At 38.4% G+C, this 14,724-nt stretch overlaps 1 long non-coding RNA gene across 1 annotated transcript; it reads right to left on the bottom strand.

Annotated features, from left to right (window-relative positions):
• Positions 1-13,530: 13,530 nt before the first annotated feature.
• On the bottom strand, positions 13,531-14,482 carry LOC119722783. The gene is made up of 3 exons (XR_005270482.1): positions 14,427-14,482; positions 13,972-14,066; positions 13,531-13,582 (listed from the first exon to the last, which is right to left on the bottom strand). It is a non-coding gene; the product is annotated as an uncharacterized LOC119722783 (long non-coding RNA).
• Between the last annotated feature and the right edge of the window lie 242 nt (positions 14,483-14,724).

Raw genomic sequence — 14,724 nt, 5'->3', positions numbered from 1 at the left:
AAAACAAAATTGTCGATTTTCAAAGGGCATTTTCGACTGTTTGCCAGTTATTCATTTACACCACTCTTTCTTCAAGCAAATACCCTAAATCAAACAACATTGTGTGATGGTGACGTCATGATGACGTCATCCGATATTTATTTATAGGCAATTAAATTGTGACACTTTTAATATTTAAAAATGCACAAGAAATCAACCGTACGCGTCCGCAGCATTCTGTTGCCGGCCACTGGTAGAGTAGGTTGAGGTCTTTATTTCATTCAGTGTGCGTGCAAACACGTGACCCTTGCTTCCGGTCGAAAAAGGCCGAAACCGGAAGTGGCTTATTATTTAAAAGTGGTAATAGATATGAACTTGCTTGCAACGGTGTAAGTCTCTTGGCTGATAGTATTCTTTAAATCATCTACCGATGACGTCATGCAATCTTCGAGCGCCCTCTAGCGACAGGTTGAAAATTTTCAAAAATGTATTTTGAATAGATGTCTGTGGCGAAGTTTGTCGGAATCGCTTAAATATTGGTGTATATGATGACCTTGACCCACTTAAGACGTGTGCGAAGTTTTAGGCGTATGGCGTTATCAGACCGGAAGTTCCGTTGAAAATACCTTTCCTTTTTTCAAAAATTGCTAACAAATCAATCCGTACAGATATAATCTTGAATTGCCCATTAAATGATAGCGTAAACATTTGCCTCAACAGTGCCAAATTCCCAGCTTGTCAAAATGTTCACACAGTTGACGCGGCGTCGGCAAAAAAATATCCTTGCGCAAGTTGCAGCAGAGAGACTAAACTAGAGGTCTATGTCTGTTTGCAACAGAACATAGGGCTTTTCCGCATTATGTTTTTTTTAAAATTAAGGTCATGTTTTTCTGTTTTGTGCAAAACTGTGTGCATTTACGTTTTGTTTAACAAACCTCATTCAAATGGAAATTTGATTTTGGCATTGCATTTGTCATATATAAAATATATATATAATCACAAGATGACGTCATTATGACGTCACCTCAATATTTATTGGTAACACATCCCGGCATGCCCCCATACCAAGTTTTAACCCAATCTAAATTACTGTTGATGAGATATAGGGGCTTAAAATATACAAACGATGACGTCGCATGTCTAATGATGACGTCATTGTAGCAATACTTGGCAGTGCTCATTATTTTATTGCGGTTTTAGTCTGTACCAAGTTTGAAAACAATCGGATTAATGAAAGTGTAAAATTTTGTAAGCAGAATAAAATTGGCAATATTAAAAAAATCGTAAAAACATCTACTGATGACGTCATCGTGACGTATTTCAGATGTTGTGTACTAGTGTTATTATCTACCCACCCACCAAGTTTCATGACGATCCGACATTATCTTATATGTGTTTCAAAAAAGCGCATATTTGATGACATCATCATGACGTCACACATTTTTCAAAATTTTGTACATATACCTATTGCCTTACAAACCTAATACAAAAAGATTTTTAAATTTAACATATTGGGTTCGTGATATATGGTTTAAAGGTCCAAAACTTCAAAAATCTATATAAAATCACTCGATGACGTCATGATGACGTCACCTCAATATTTATTGGAACACATCCCGGTCTACCCCCATACCAAATTTCAACCCAACCTGACGTACTGTTCATGAGATATAGGGGCTTAAAATATACAAGTTAACGATGACGTCACATGTCTAATGATGACGTCATCGTAACAATACTTGGCAGTGTTCATTATTTTATTGTGGTTTTAGTCCGTACCAAGTTTGAAAAAAATCGGATTGATAAAAGTGTTAAATTTTCTAAGCAGAATAAAATTGGCAATATTAAAAAAATCTTTAAAAATCGACCGATGACGTCATCGTGACGTCATTCCAGACTGTGTGTACTAGTGTTATTATCTACCCACCCACCAAGTTTCAAGACGATCGGACATTCCCTTATATGTGTTTCAAAAAAAAAAAAAAAAAAATCGCATTTTTGCTGACGTCATTATGACGTCACACATTTTTCCAAATTGTGTGCATTTATCTATTGCCCAGCGAACCTAATACAAAAAGAATTTTGAATTTATCATATTGCGTTAGTGAGATATGGTTTAAAGGTCCAAATCTTCAAAAATCTATATAAAATCACACGATGACGTCATGATGACGTCACCTCAATTTTCGTCTATAACACATCCTGATCTACCTACATACCGAGTTTCAACTCAATCGGACTGACAGTTCTGTAGATATAGGACTTTGTAATATGCACATGAATGATGACGTCACGTGACCCATGATGACGTCATTATGACGTCTATCTTCGCGAACGACCTTTGCTATATGTTCTGTGACTATGTTAAGTTTTGATGTCATATGACTTTGTTTTATGCCAAAAGTGTTTGCTAGAAAAAACCTGCACAAAGTCTATGGCATTTTGGTTGGAAGTCCCAAGAGGAAAAAAAAAAAAAAAAAAAAAAAAAATTGGTAGAGAAACAAAGGCTTTTCCGCAATTTTGCGGAAAAGCCAAAAATGACTTGTCCAAAGCGAGCTTAAACCGCAAGTGTGTGCATGTATACATTGACCAGATTCGGCATCGCCTGCTTCCCATACACCACACATGCACGTGGTCGTGAGGGCGTGTTTTATCAGGACTTCAGGTACAACTAGAGCTGTGTGTCTGTTTGCAAACAGAACACAGGGCTTTTCCGCTCATTACTTTTTAATTCCATGCTTTCTAGCGACTTGGGCCCAAGACTACGCGCCCACTGGTTTTGCACTGCCACGTGGCCCTTTCAGTGAATTCATGTACATACATGTACGTACACGCACCCTGTACACTGTTCATGAAGTTTTGATTTACATATATACACGTAACTGTATATTTGCCAAGTTTCAACCGAATTGGCATGCTAAAACTACAGATATCAATTATTTAAATTATAATCTTTAATACGACGTAACATGACTAATGACGACGTCATTATGATATCACTTGTTTAGGACCAACTTTACCGAAGGGCCTTGTAACATTACTCGGACACTCTCGATAGAAGTGACATTTAATTGAATGTACACGAACCATCGGTACCGATGGTTCGTGTACAAAGCAGAATGAGCCAATAAGACAACAGCGCCGATGGTTTGTGCACTGACAGATACAACCAATGAGAGAACATACAATCACTGGTGGTCATCGGCCCAGTGACCTTGCCTAGCTCAGCTATCAGTGAGATTTACGTAACGTTGCGTAACAAAGTGTATGTGGGGAAACTGTGGTCAGGGCCCTGGCCCTGCACAAGGCCATGCATGTGCATGCTATCTTAATATGTTAATGTAACGTACACTTTGTACAGTTGAAACCTTATATTAATTGCTTCTATTTCCAGACATTAAGGTTTGTTGCATGCACTATAATAATACTTGGACATGGTTGTATAGCAAGGACCTATAGTTGTACCATGGAGGAAGGAATAGAAAAATACAACTTGGAAAACGATAATCTAAACGAGAATATGCTGAAATGTAGCGCCCACTGAGAAAGACTACTGGAGTTGTAATACATGCATGTCAACCGTGCAGACAAGTTCTGGGAGAGAATATTCAACCGACGGCGAGATTACTTACACCATGGAGGAAGGAACACCTCCATGCTTACACAAGCTAAAAACTGTAAAAGATTTAATGTTTTCATATTCCTTGCTCTATGGTTATTCCAAATGGTCCGGCCGTGATTATTTTAATTAATCTGTTATTACTGATCATTAATTTTTGTCAAACCTGTTTTATAAACCAACAAACAATCAATTGTTGTTCTATGCATTTTAACTGGACTGGTGGTATTACCATTAAATCCCATATTCAAGGCATAAATAGATATTTGTTGATGTATGATGTAACATAGCATGGCGCCGCCACTGAGGTGGTGTACTTTGCTTGTTCGTCTGTCGCGCTATATCTAGAGCAACAGTTTTGTACTGAACTTTTCACAAAAACCGGTATAATTTCATCGAGTTCTAAACACTCCCGTTCCTAAATCACGAGTTAATCCGATTCCTGTTACAAAGTTACAACAAAACATTATTTCGACATGATTTTCCTATTTTATTGCAAAGTGCGTGGGTAAACCCTTTGAAAATATCCCCCCAAAATGAGGAAATAATTTTCTGACAAACTTTTAGTTGGGTATATAATAATGGTTTATCAGATTTTATCAACTTTACAGAATTCTTCAATGGAATTTTCCGATATTTATTCAAGTGCGCCACGTTAGGGAACATTCAGCCGTTTGTGTGCCCAATTTCCGGATGCCACCGTTTTTGAATTTCGGAATATAATCTCATGACACCGAAATAGTTTACAGAGGTATAAACCGCCGCAGTAATAAGGTGTAAGTACCAGTATTTCACGGACTGAATTTGAAGTTTATCAACAAATAAGTTTGGCAACACTACATGAGGAAAGTCAAGGTAAACGTCGAAGTGTGCCAAGTTAGGAAACACCACTATGTAATATATTAAGGAATTGATAGGGTACTGGTTTTAAGAAATATATTTATAGACTTTGAGCGCATTATTTTTAAATTAGAGATGAAGGAAGGGTATTTCCAAAAAGCAGAGCTTGTCGAGTAGGAATCCCCTATAACATGAATTAATACATACATTTAATGAAAAAAGCAATTGCAAACAATTAAACATGTAAGCTGTACATGCCCCCCCCCCCTCCACCAAAAGCAGTTCCTTTGCGCCACCATATTCCACGGAGCACACTTTCATGATATAATTTTAGAAATGTTGATACTGATTTCCGGGGCGGGGCAGATACGTGTTCCCTCACGTCCCCCTCATTTTGGCGACGGATAAACCTAACCCAGCGTAGTTTTTTACTTTTGATGTAACGAAGGAGAAATCAAAAATGTGGGGGTTTTTTTACCCTAAAAGAGCCGGGGGCGGAATTCGCCACCCCCTCGACTTTTTCCGCGATAGCCTTTAAAAAATTTTTTTCGCAACCTGAGCTGTTATGACTTTTTAGCCTCGAGCCTTGCGCATCTTTTGACAACAAAAAAATATAAAAATCAGACCAGGGGTTGTTGCGCAGCGAAAAATTTTCCGGCGCCATGCGAATTTTCCCATATACGCAGCGTACACAAACCAGAATAACCATTCGTACATATGAATAATTAATTAGCCATAATTCCAGAACCCTTTGTGCTATAATCATGAAATTTCTTGGGTATATTTATGAAGAGTTGCTCTATGCATCTTCTTCGTCACTCGGGGGGGGGGGGAGGGGGCGTGAATTTGCAGCATGTTAGTGCCAAGAGAAGAATAATCATTCGTACATATGAATAATTAATTAGCCATAATTCCAGAACCCTTTGCCCTATAATCATGAAATTTCTTGGGTATATTTATGAAGAGTTGCTCTATGCATTTCCTTCGTCACTCGGGGGAGGGGGCGTGAATTTGCAGCATGTTAGTGCCAAGAGAAGAATAATAGTACATATGAATAATTAATTAGCCATAATTCCAGAACCCTTTGTCCTATAATCATGAAATTTCTTGGGTATATTTATGAAGAGTTGCTCTATGCATTTTCTTCATCACTCGGGGAGGGGGCGTGAATTTGCAGCATGTTAGTGTCAAGAGAAGAAAGGGGTGCGGGAAGGCAAATAGGGGTGCGGGCGTGAATTTGCAGCATGTTAGTGCCAAGAGAAGAATAACCATTCGTACATATGAATAATTAATTAGCCATAATTCCAGAACCATTTGTGCTATAATCATGAAATTTCTTGGGTATATTTATGAAGAGTTGCTCTATGCATCTTCTTCGTCACTCGGGGGGGGGGGGGAGGGGGCGTGAATTTGCAGCATGTTAGTGCCAAGAGAAGAAAGGGGTGCGGGAAGGCAAAATAGGGGTGCGGGCGTGAATTTGCAGCATGTTAGTGCCAAGAGAAGAATAATCATTCGTACATATGAATAATTAATTCGCCATAATTGCATAACCCTTTACCCTATAATCATGAAATTTCTTGGGTATATTTATGAAGAGTCGCTCTATGCATTTTCTTCGTCACTCGGGGGAGGGGGCGTGAATTTGCAGCATGTTAGTGCCAAGAGAAGACAGGGGTGCGGGAAGGCAAAATAGGGGTGCGGGCGTGAATTTGCAGCATGTTAGTATCAAGAGAAGAAAGGGGTGCGGGAAGGCAAATAGGGGTGCGGGCGTGAATTTGCAGCATGTTAGTGCCAAGAGAAGAATAATCATTCGTACATATGAATAATTAATTCGCCATAATTGCATAACCCTTTACCCTATAATCATGAAATTTCTTGGGTATATTTATGAAGAGTCGCTCTATGCATTTTCTTCGTCACTCGGGGGAGGGGGCGTGAATTTGCAGCATGTTAGTGCCAAGAGAAGACAGGGGTGCGGGAAGGCAAAATAGGGGTGCGGGCGTGAATTTGCAGCATGTTAGTGCCAAGAGAAGAATAATAGTACATATGAATAATTAATTAGCCATAATTCCAGAACCCTTTGCCCTATAATCATGAAATTTCTTGAGTATATTTATGAAGAGTTGCTCTATGCATTTTCTACGTCACTCGGGAAGGGGGCGTGAATTTGCAGCATGTTAGTATCAAGAGAAGAAAGGGGTGCGGGAAGGCAAATAGGGGTGCGGGCGTGAATTTGCAGCATGTTAGTGCCAAGAGAAGAATAATCATTCGTACATATGAATAATTAATTAGCCATAATTCCAGAACCCTTTGCCCTATAATCATGAAATTTCTTGGGTATATTTATGAAGAGTTGCTCTATGCATTTTCTTCGTCACTCGGGGGGGGGGAGGGGGCGTGAATTTGCAGCATGTTAGTGCCAAGAGAAGAAAGGGGTGCGGTAAGGCAAAATAGGGGTGCGGGCGTGAATTTGCAGCATGTTAGTGCCAAGAGAAGAATAATCATTCGTACATATGAATAATTAATTAGCCATAATTCCATAACCCTTTACCCTATAATCATGAAATTTCTTGGGTATATTTATGAAGAGTCGCTCTATGCATTTTCTTCGTCACTCGGGGGAGGGGGCGTGAATTTGCAGCATGTTAGTGCCAAGAGAAGACAGGGGTGCGGGAAGGCAAAATAGGGGTGCGGGCGTGAATTTGCAGCATGTTAGTGCCAAGAGAAGAATAATAGTACATATGAATAATTAATTAGCCATAATTCCAGAACCCTTTGCCCTATAATCATGAAATTTCTTGGGTATATTTATGAAGAGTTGCTCTATGCATTTTCTACGTCACTCGGGAAGGGGGCGTAAATTTGCAGCATGTTAGTGTCAAGAGAAGAAAGGGGTGCGGGAAGGCAAATAGGGGTGCGGGCGTGAATTTGCAGCATGTTAGTGCCAAGAGAAGAATAATCATTCGTACATATGAATAATTAATTAGCCATAATTCCAGAACCCTTTGCCCTATAATCATGAAATTTCTTGGGTATATTTATGAAGAGTTGCTCTACGCATTTTCTTCGTCACTCGGGGGAGGGGGCGTGAATTTGCAGCATGTTAGTGCCAAGAGAAGAAAGGGGTGCGGGAAGGCAAAATAGGGGTGCGAGCGTGAATTTGCAGCATGTAAGTGCCAAGAGAAGAATAATCATTCGTACATATGAATAATTAATTAGCCATAATTCCATAACCCTTTACCCTATAATCATGAAATTTCTTGGGTATATTTATGAAGAGTCGCTCTATGCATTTTCTTCGTCACTCGGGGGAGGGGGCGTGAATTTGCAGCATGTTAGTGCCAAGAGAAGACAGGGGTGCGGGAAGGCAAAATAGGGGTGCGGGCGTGAATTTCCAGCATGTTAGTGCCAAGAGAAGAATAATCATTCGTACATATGAATATTTAATTAGCCATAATTCCAGAACCCTTTGCCCTATAATCATGAAATTTCTTGGGTATATTTATGAAGAGTTGCTCTATGTATTTTCTTCGTCACTCGGGGGGGGGGGAGGGGCGTGAATTTGCAGCATGTTAGTGCCAAGAGAAGAAAGGGGAATCCGCCCCGGCTGTGAGGTGGTCAAAATAACCCGGCAACAATGTTACCAAGTGGGCAAATAATTGTTATTTAAAGATTTGGTCAATTCAATAAAAGTGTCAGTCATGCGTAATGCGCTTGTATGTATTTAGTGTATTTTGTACACTCCGTGTTCCAACCTTTAATCATCTTAAAGTTACAATTATTCCTTAAAATATAGCATAAACAGTCATTTTACTCATCTTTTCTCTGTATTGTTTTAGTGTTAATTTGTTGTTAACAGGTATAATTAATCTAATGCGTAATGTCATCCACGGTAATGTCAGTCACAGAGGTTTTTTTGCATATTAAAAGAAATCATGAAAGTTTTGCACATTTACTGCATGTGTTGGTTACCCTATAAGCTAAAATGCTCGTATGGATTTAAATACGTAGAAATTTTAACTTGAAAAGAAATTTGAAAAATATGTTTGACATTTTTTGGTTGCATCGCTTTTTGTAATGTCAGTCACGACAGTAAACTACCACTCTAATTGGAAAAACTGAACATGAAATTTTAAATTTTCAATACCGTATTGTGTATTCAGGTCCCAGTAACTCCCATGCCAAACAATGGTTCAGTTGGCTTCAATTGTTTACACATAAGAGCTGAATTGATATTCAAAATTAGTAAAAATGTAATGTCAGTGACGGTCTTAGGCTTAGTGTAATGTCAGTCACATAAAAACGATGCTTTTTTTCGATAAAAGCATTCAGGATAGCAATAAAAATCTGCCCTTCATTGTTTTCTTAGCACGGGGTCTAGGTATATCAACTTCTATTGTTGACAGACGAGGCTATTTTAATTGGGTGTTAATTTGTTTTATATTAACAGGCATATTCATTCAAAAAATCATGATTTTTCCCCCAATCTTACTACATGCGTTAGTAACCCTATTAGCTCTAATGTTCTAATGGATTTTGATCTGCAGCACTTTTAACCCGAAGAGAAATTTTAAAAACATGTTTGACATTTTTGGGTTGCATCGCTTTTTTTAATGTCAGTCACAGCACCAATCAGGGCTCTGGAGTGCTCTGAAACGTGCAAAACTAAATCAGGCCCACTTTACTCACAGTTTAGCCAGCAAATTTCTCCAAAAATTCCACTGGGGCAAAGAAAATGTCCTCAGTATTTCACCAACCAAGTTTGCAGACTCAATTCAATTTTTAAAGGAGACTTTTCTTTAATATTTTGCACATGAGAGGAAAGTCAAGTGATTTCAAAATGGGGCTAAATACTAGACTGGTACATGTTCAACCATGGTCCAACTATTCGAAAAGACTGACCTCATTTCATTCAAAGTCAATAGTCTGGTGGCTTGACTATGGAGAAATGTGTAGTAAATTGAGACTAGTTCCCGCTAGTTCCCGTTTTGGGACTCTCATACACAGTATTGAGAGTCCCAAATTTTCGGACTATCACAGCACTAAACAACCCCCCAAGTCAAAAAAGCTAACCATGAAATTTCAAAGATTCAATACTGTATTGTGTATGTAGGTCCTAGTAACCCCTTTGCCAAACATGGTTCAGTTGGCTGTAATTGTTTAGACATTAGAGCTGATTTGATACATGTAATGTCAATCACGGTGGAATTGCCCAGATAATGAAGACATTAAATCCTGTAGCTTGTGTTGGTAATCTCGCCGTCGGTTGAATATTCTCTCCCAGAACTTGTCTGCACGGTTGACATGTACATGTGAACTCCAGTTCTCTTTCTCAGTGAGCGCTACATTTCAGCATATTCCTGTTTAGATTTTCGTTCTCCAAGTTTCCGTACAACCATGTCCAACTAATATATTAAAGTGCAAGCAGCAAACCTTTGTCCAGAAATAGAAGCAAAGAATTATAAGGTTTCAACTGTACAAAGTGTACGTTACATTAACATATTAAGATAGCATGCACATGCATGGCCTTGTGCAGGGCCAGGGCCCTGACCACAGTTTCCCCACATACACTTTGTTACGCAACGTTACGTAAATCTCACTGATAGCTGAGCTAGGCAAGGTCACTGGGCCGATGACCACCAGTGATTGTATGCTCTCTCATTGGTTGTATCTGTCAGTGCACAAACCATCGGCGCTGTTGTCTTATTGGCTCATTCTGCTTTGTACACGAACCATCGGTACCGATGGTTCGTGTACATTCAATTAAATGTCACTTCTATCGAGAGTGTCCGAGTAATGATACGCCTAGTTTAAAGTTAATATGATCCCATTTCATGTAAAATTTTGCAAGTAGAAGAAACAGTAAAAGAATTAAAAATTAATAACAAATCAGGTGATGACGTCATCATGACGTCACTTCAGATTTTGCATACTAGTAACAGTATCTACCTACCCACCAAGTTTCAAGACGATCAGACTTACTGTTATATGTGAAATAAAGAATCGCATTTTTGATGACGTCATCATGACCTAACAAACCCATTGCAAAAAGAATTTTCAATTTACCATGTTCCGTTGATAAGACATGGATTGAAGGTCTAAAACTTCAAAAATTATTATAAAATCACACGATGACGTCATCGTGACGTCACCTCAATTTTGACCTATAACACATCCCGGTCTACCTACATGCCAAGTATGAACCAAATGGGACTTACCATTCTGGCGATATAGGGCCCTAAAGTATGCACCTGTAAGGTGACGTCACATGACCCATGATGAAGTCATCATTGCGTCTATCTTCGCGAACGACCTTTGCTATATGTTCTGTGACTATGTTAAGATTTGATGTCATATGACTTTGTTTTATGCCAAAAGTGTATGCCAGAAAAAACGTGCACAAAGTCTATGGCATTTTGGTTGGAAGTCTCAAGAGGAAAAAAAAAAAAAAAAAAAAAAAAATTTGTAGAGAAACAAAGGCTTTTCCGCAACTTTGCGGAAAAGCCAATTACCTGTATACCACGAACGTACATGTACATAGCTTACGTATAACAGCCCAAACTGTCGTCATGAAAAAACAAGAGGACTACATGTATATGCACATGCATAGTGAGTGTACATATCGGCACTTTATCTAGCTAGCACACTGTAATTTCACTTTTGGCCGTTTTGATTGTATTGTGCCACTGTTTTACTGCCAGGCCAAGTGCATATCTCATCACGAGTTGTGACTGGTGAACATCGTAAACGGTGTATGGTATAAATATTCACATGATTGGGGGCGATTCTCTTTACAGAATTTCATCGATTGATTGACAGTGTAATAAACCCCCAAACAGGTGATCGCGATACAGAGTTTGCCTTTTGTATTGTATTAAATGCAAAATTGGTCCTCAAAATGACAAGTACCCCTCTGTAGACCTTCTCAAGATGGACAACTGCTCCTCGAAAGCTTAATTAGTCGACCGCTCACAACATTGAAATTGTGGCTCTCCTGAAGAAGGAAACTGACTCCTAAAAATAATAGTGCTTTTCACGCGAATAAAACGGACGCTGAACTGGCCACCAAAAGCAAGTGCCGCTCTCGCAATTACAAAAAAAGGAGATGCACTATCAATTTGCCCAATGAAGACAATGTGTCTAATTGTGCCCCGACCCTTCTCAACGCGGTATCTGAGAAACACTAATGGGAAGAAAGTTTGACATCTTTGAAATGGTGTATAAAAGTTTCGTCAGAAATGTTTATTGAAAATGAGCTTTGATGAATGACATGAACGGTAACCATTTTCAGGAAAACGAATTACATTTCAACTAACAATTAATTGAGAATATTTCTTACAAAAATGACACTTTAGTTGTTAAAATGTTAATAATAATTGATAACATAACTAATCTGTAATTGAAAAAGTAATCTCAAATATTTTGTTTGTCAAAAGAATTATCTTTAGTCTAAAACTATAGTATTGTACAGATTTCAAACTGCAGACAAGACTTATGGTATTGTATGAATGAGATTGGCTACATCTTCATGTAATGTAAAGACAACATTCCGCATACATGTACAGTGTATACCCTTTTCTGCACTCTGTACACTTTAAGTATGTGGTTATGGTTTGTCCTAGTGATTTAAAACAAGAATCGTACAAATCAAATTTATCTTCTTCACCCATGATGAAAAAATGGGCAATGACAACGACAAATTTGTGTGCTTGTTACAAGTGAAATCACTGGTTTATGTGGTCATAAATATCTGCACGACAGTAAAAAGTTTGAAATTCATTTACTTCGTAAAGTTATGATTACATGAATCTGGGACTGAGGAACGTTTTCAATTGTGTTAGAAAATACTGAAATACTAAGAAAATGTTCTTGACTCTCTATAGACGCTCTACAACTGCCAAAGTGGCGTCAGGTTGCAACATTTGTTTGCGTCACACGTATAATGTGTTGGTGTCCCTGTTACATGGCGAGCCATGTTATTTGTCATGTAAGTAGACAATCAAGTCAGAATCAAAAAAATTATGTTTAAAGTACTAAGATCCACCAGTGCTATAATTTGAAACTGCAAAAGGTTAAAGAAAATATTTTGGATTCATACATAAAGCATGTCTCACTTTGGACCCGTTATTTATAGAGTGACAAGATGACAAGATGAAAAACTTGAAGATAATTGCTATTCACATATCAATTGCCAGACTTTACATAAACATTTAGGCTTATGTCACTAGCAGTCACGAATTATCTCATGAAGCCAACAAGGTCTGTCACTGCATGGAATGCAAAATAACAGTGTTCCTCGCACCACCGTGATGGGTTTGTTATGAGTGTTCTTTTGGACATGCAAGCAGTCTTTGTGTACATTTCACGGTTGTTCATATGTGAGAGAATGATACACATGTAGCTTGTAACAGCAGAAGTCAATTTGGGTTCTTAATACTGGCTGAGATTGTAGAATCACCAAGTAACTCCGTATAGCTGGAAATGTGTGATGGAAGAATGTTGCCGACAGTGTGGAAGCAGATAGGTTGGCATAGCTTCATTTCATGGGCTACAGAATTTGCGTCCCTGAATAGAATAAAATGCGAAATGGTTCATTGGAAAAAGTACCATACTAAAATCATGTCTGCTAAAAAAAAGCATATCAAATATCACTTGCCAAATTTTTAGCACCTACTGGACACAATCACTTTAAAAGCTGCCACTTGCACTTCAAGTACAATATTTGCAGGAAGAGTTAAAGGTTTGCATGGTGGACATGATCAATGAATGCGAGTTATGCAGAAACACCATGTGATTGATATCTCATTTGAATTGTGTGGTTCTGAGAAAACTGGTTCTTCTCAGAATCACACAAATCACAAAGAGATATCATTCACATGGTGTTTGATTATAGCGCAAACCTCTCATTCATTGAGCTTAGTCAGTACTCAAAGAAACTATACACAGAAGCTAGCAAGTCTTTTAAAGAAAAAGTCTTGATCTACATGTTTAATCTCCAATACCAACCCCCCCCCCCCTTAAAAAAACAATTCAAACAAGCTCACTCACCAGAACAATGTTGAATACTGGCATGCACACTGATACAGATGCAAAGCACACTGGTGATAACTTTGAGAAAAGATGTCGATTTCAGCCTGATGACTTCTATGTACAATCGAGTGGAAACAAGAACGACATGTATAAGAATCTCTTAGCTTCATTAAAAAATGAGAGTTAAAGGTTTGGATGGTGGACATGATCAATGAATGGGATTTATGCAGAAACACTATGTGTTTGACATCTCATTTGAATTGTGTGGTTCTGAGAAAACTGGTTCTTCTCAGAATCACACAAATCACAATAGATATCGTTCACATGGTGTTTGATTTTAGCGTAAACCTCTCATTCATTGAGCTCAGATGCAGTACTCAAAGAAACTACACAGAAGCTAGCAAGTCTTTTGAAGAAAGAGTCTTGATCTACATATTTAACCCCCCACCCCCCACCCCCCCCCCTCTCTCTCTTTAAAAAACAATTCAAACAAGCCCACTCACCTGAACAATGTTGAATACTGGCATGCACACTGATACTGATGCAAAGCACACTGGTGATAACTTTGAAAAAGATGTCGATTTGAGCCTCATGACTTCTATGTACAAAAAAGTGGATACAAGAACGACATGTATGAGAATCTATTAGCTTCATTAAAAAATGAGAGTTAAAGGTTTGGATAATGGACATGATAAATGAATTGGATTTATGCAGAAACACTATGTGATTGATGTTTCTTTTGAATTGTGTGGTTCTGAGAAAACTGGTTCTTCTCGGAACCACACAAATCACAGAGATATCATTCAAATGTTTTTTTTTTAGAGCAAATCTCCCATTCATTGAGTTTAGATTCAGTACTCAAAGAAACTATACACAAGCTAGCAAGTCTTTTGAAAGAAAGAGTCTTGAGCTACATGTATACTACCCACCCCACCCTCACCCTTTACAGCTCACTCACCTGAACAATGTTGAATACTGGCATGCACACTGATGCTGATGCAAAGCACACTGGTGATAACTTTGTGTGAAGAGATGTCGATTTCAGCCTGATGACTTATATGTACAAATAAGTGGATACAAGAACGACATGTCTAAGAATCTATTAGCTTCATTAAAAAATGAGAGTTAAAGTTTGGATGGTGGACATGATCAATGAGCAAGCAAGTCTTAGTTTGTGAAAGTAAACCACAATGGATGTCAGAATATTCATCTGAAAAGGTGAAAAGATGACACCTCTTAGAAGCTTGTACTCCCAC

This window comes from Patiria miniata, unplaced genomic scaffold (genome assembly GCF_015706575.1).
Source record: "Patiria miniata isolate m_02_andy unplaced genomic scaffold, ASM1570657v1 HiC_scaffold_1, whole genome shotgun sequence".
Lineage (NCBI taxonomy): Eukaryota > Metazoa > Echinodermata > Asteroidea > Valvatida > Asterinidae > Patiria > Patiria miniata.
The sequence above is the reverse complement of the archived record's forward strand: the minus strand, read 5'-3'. Positions and strand labels throughout refer to the sequence as shown.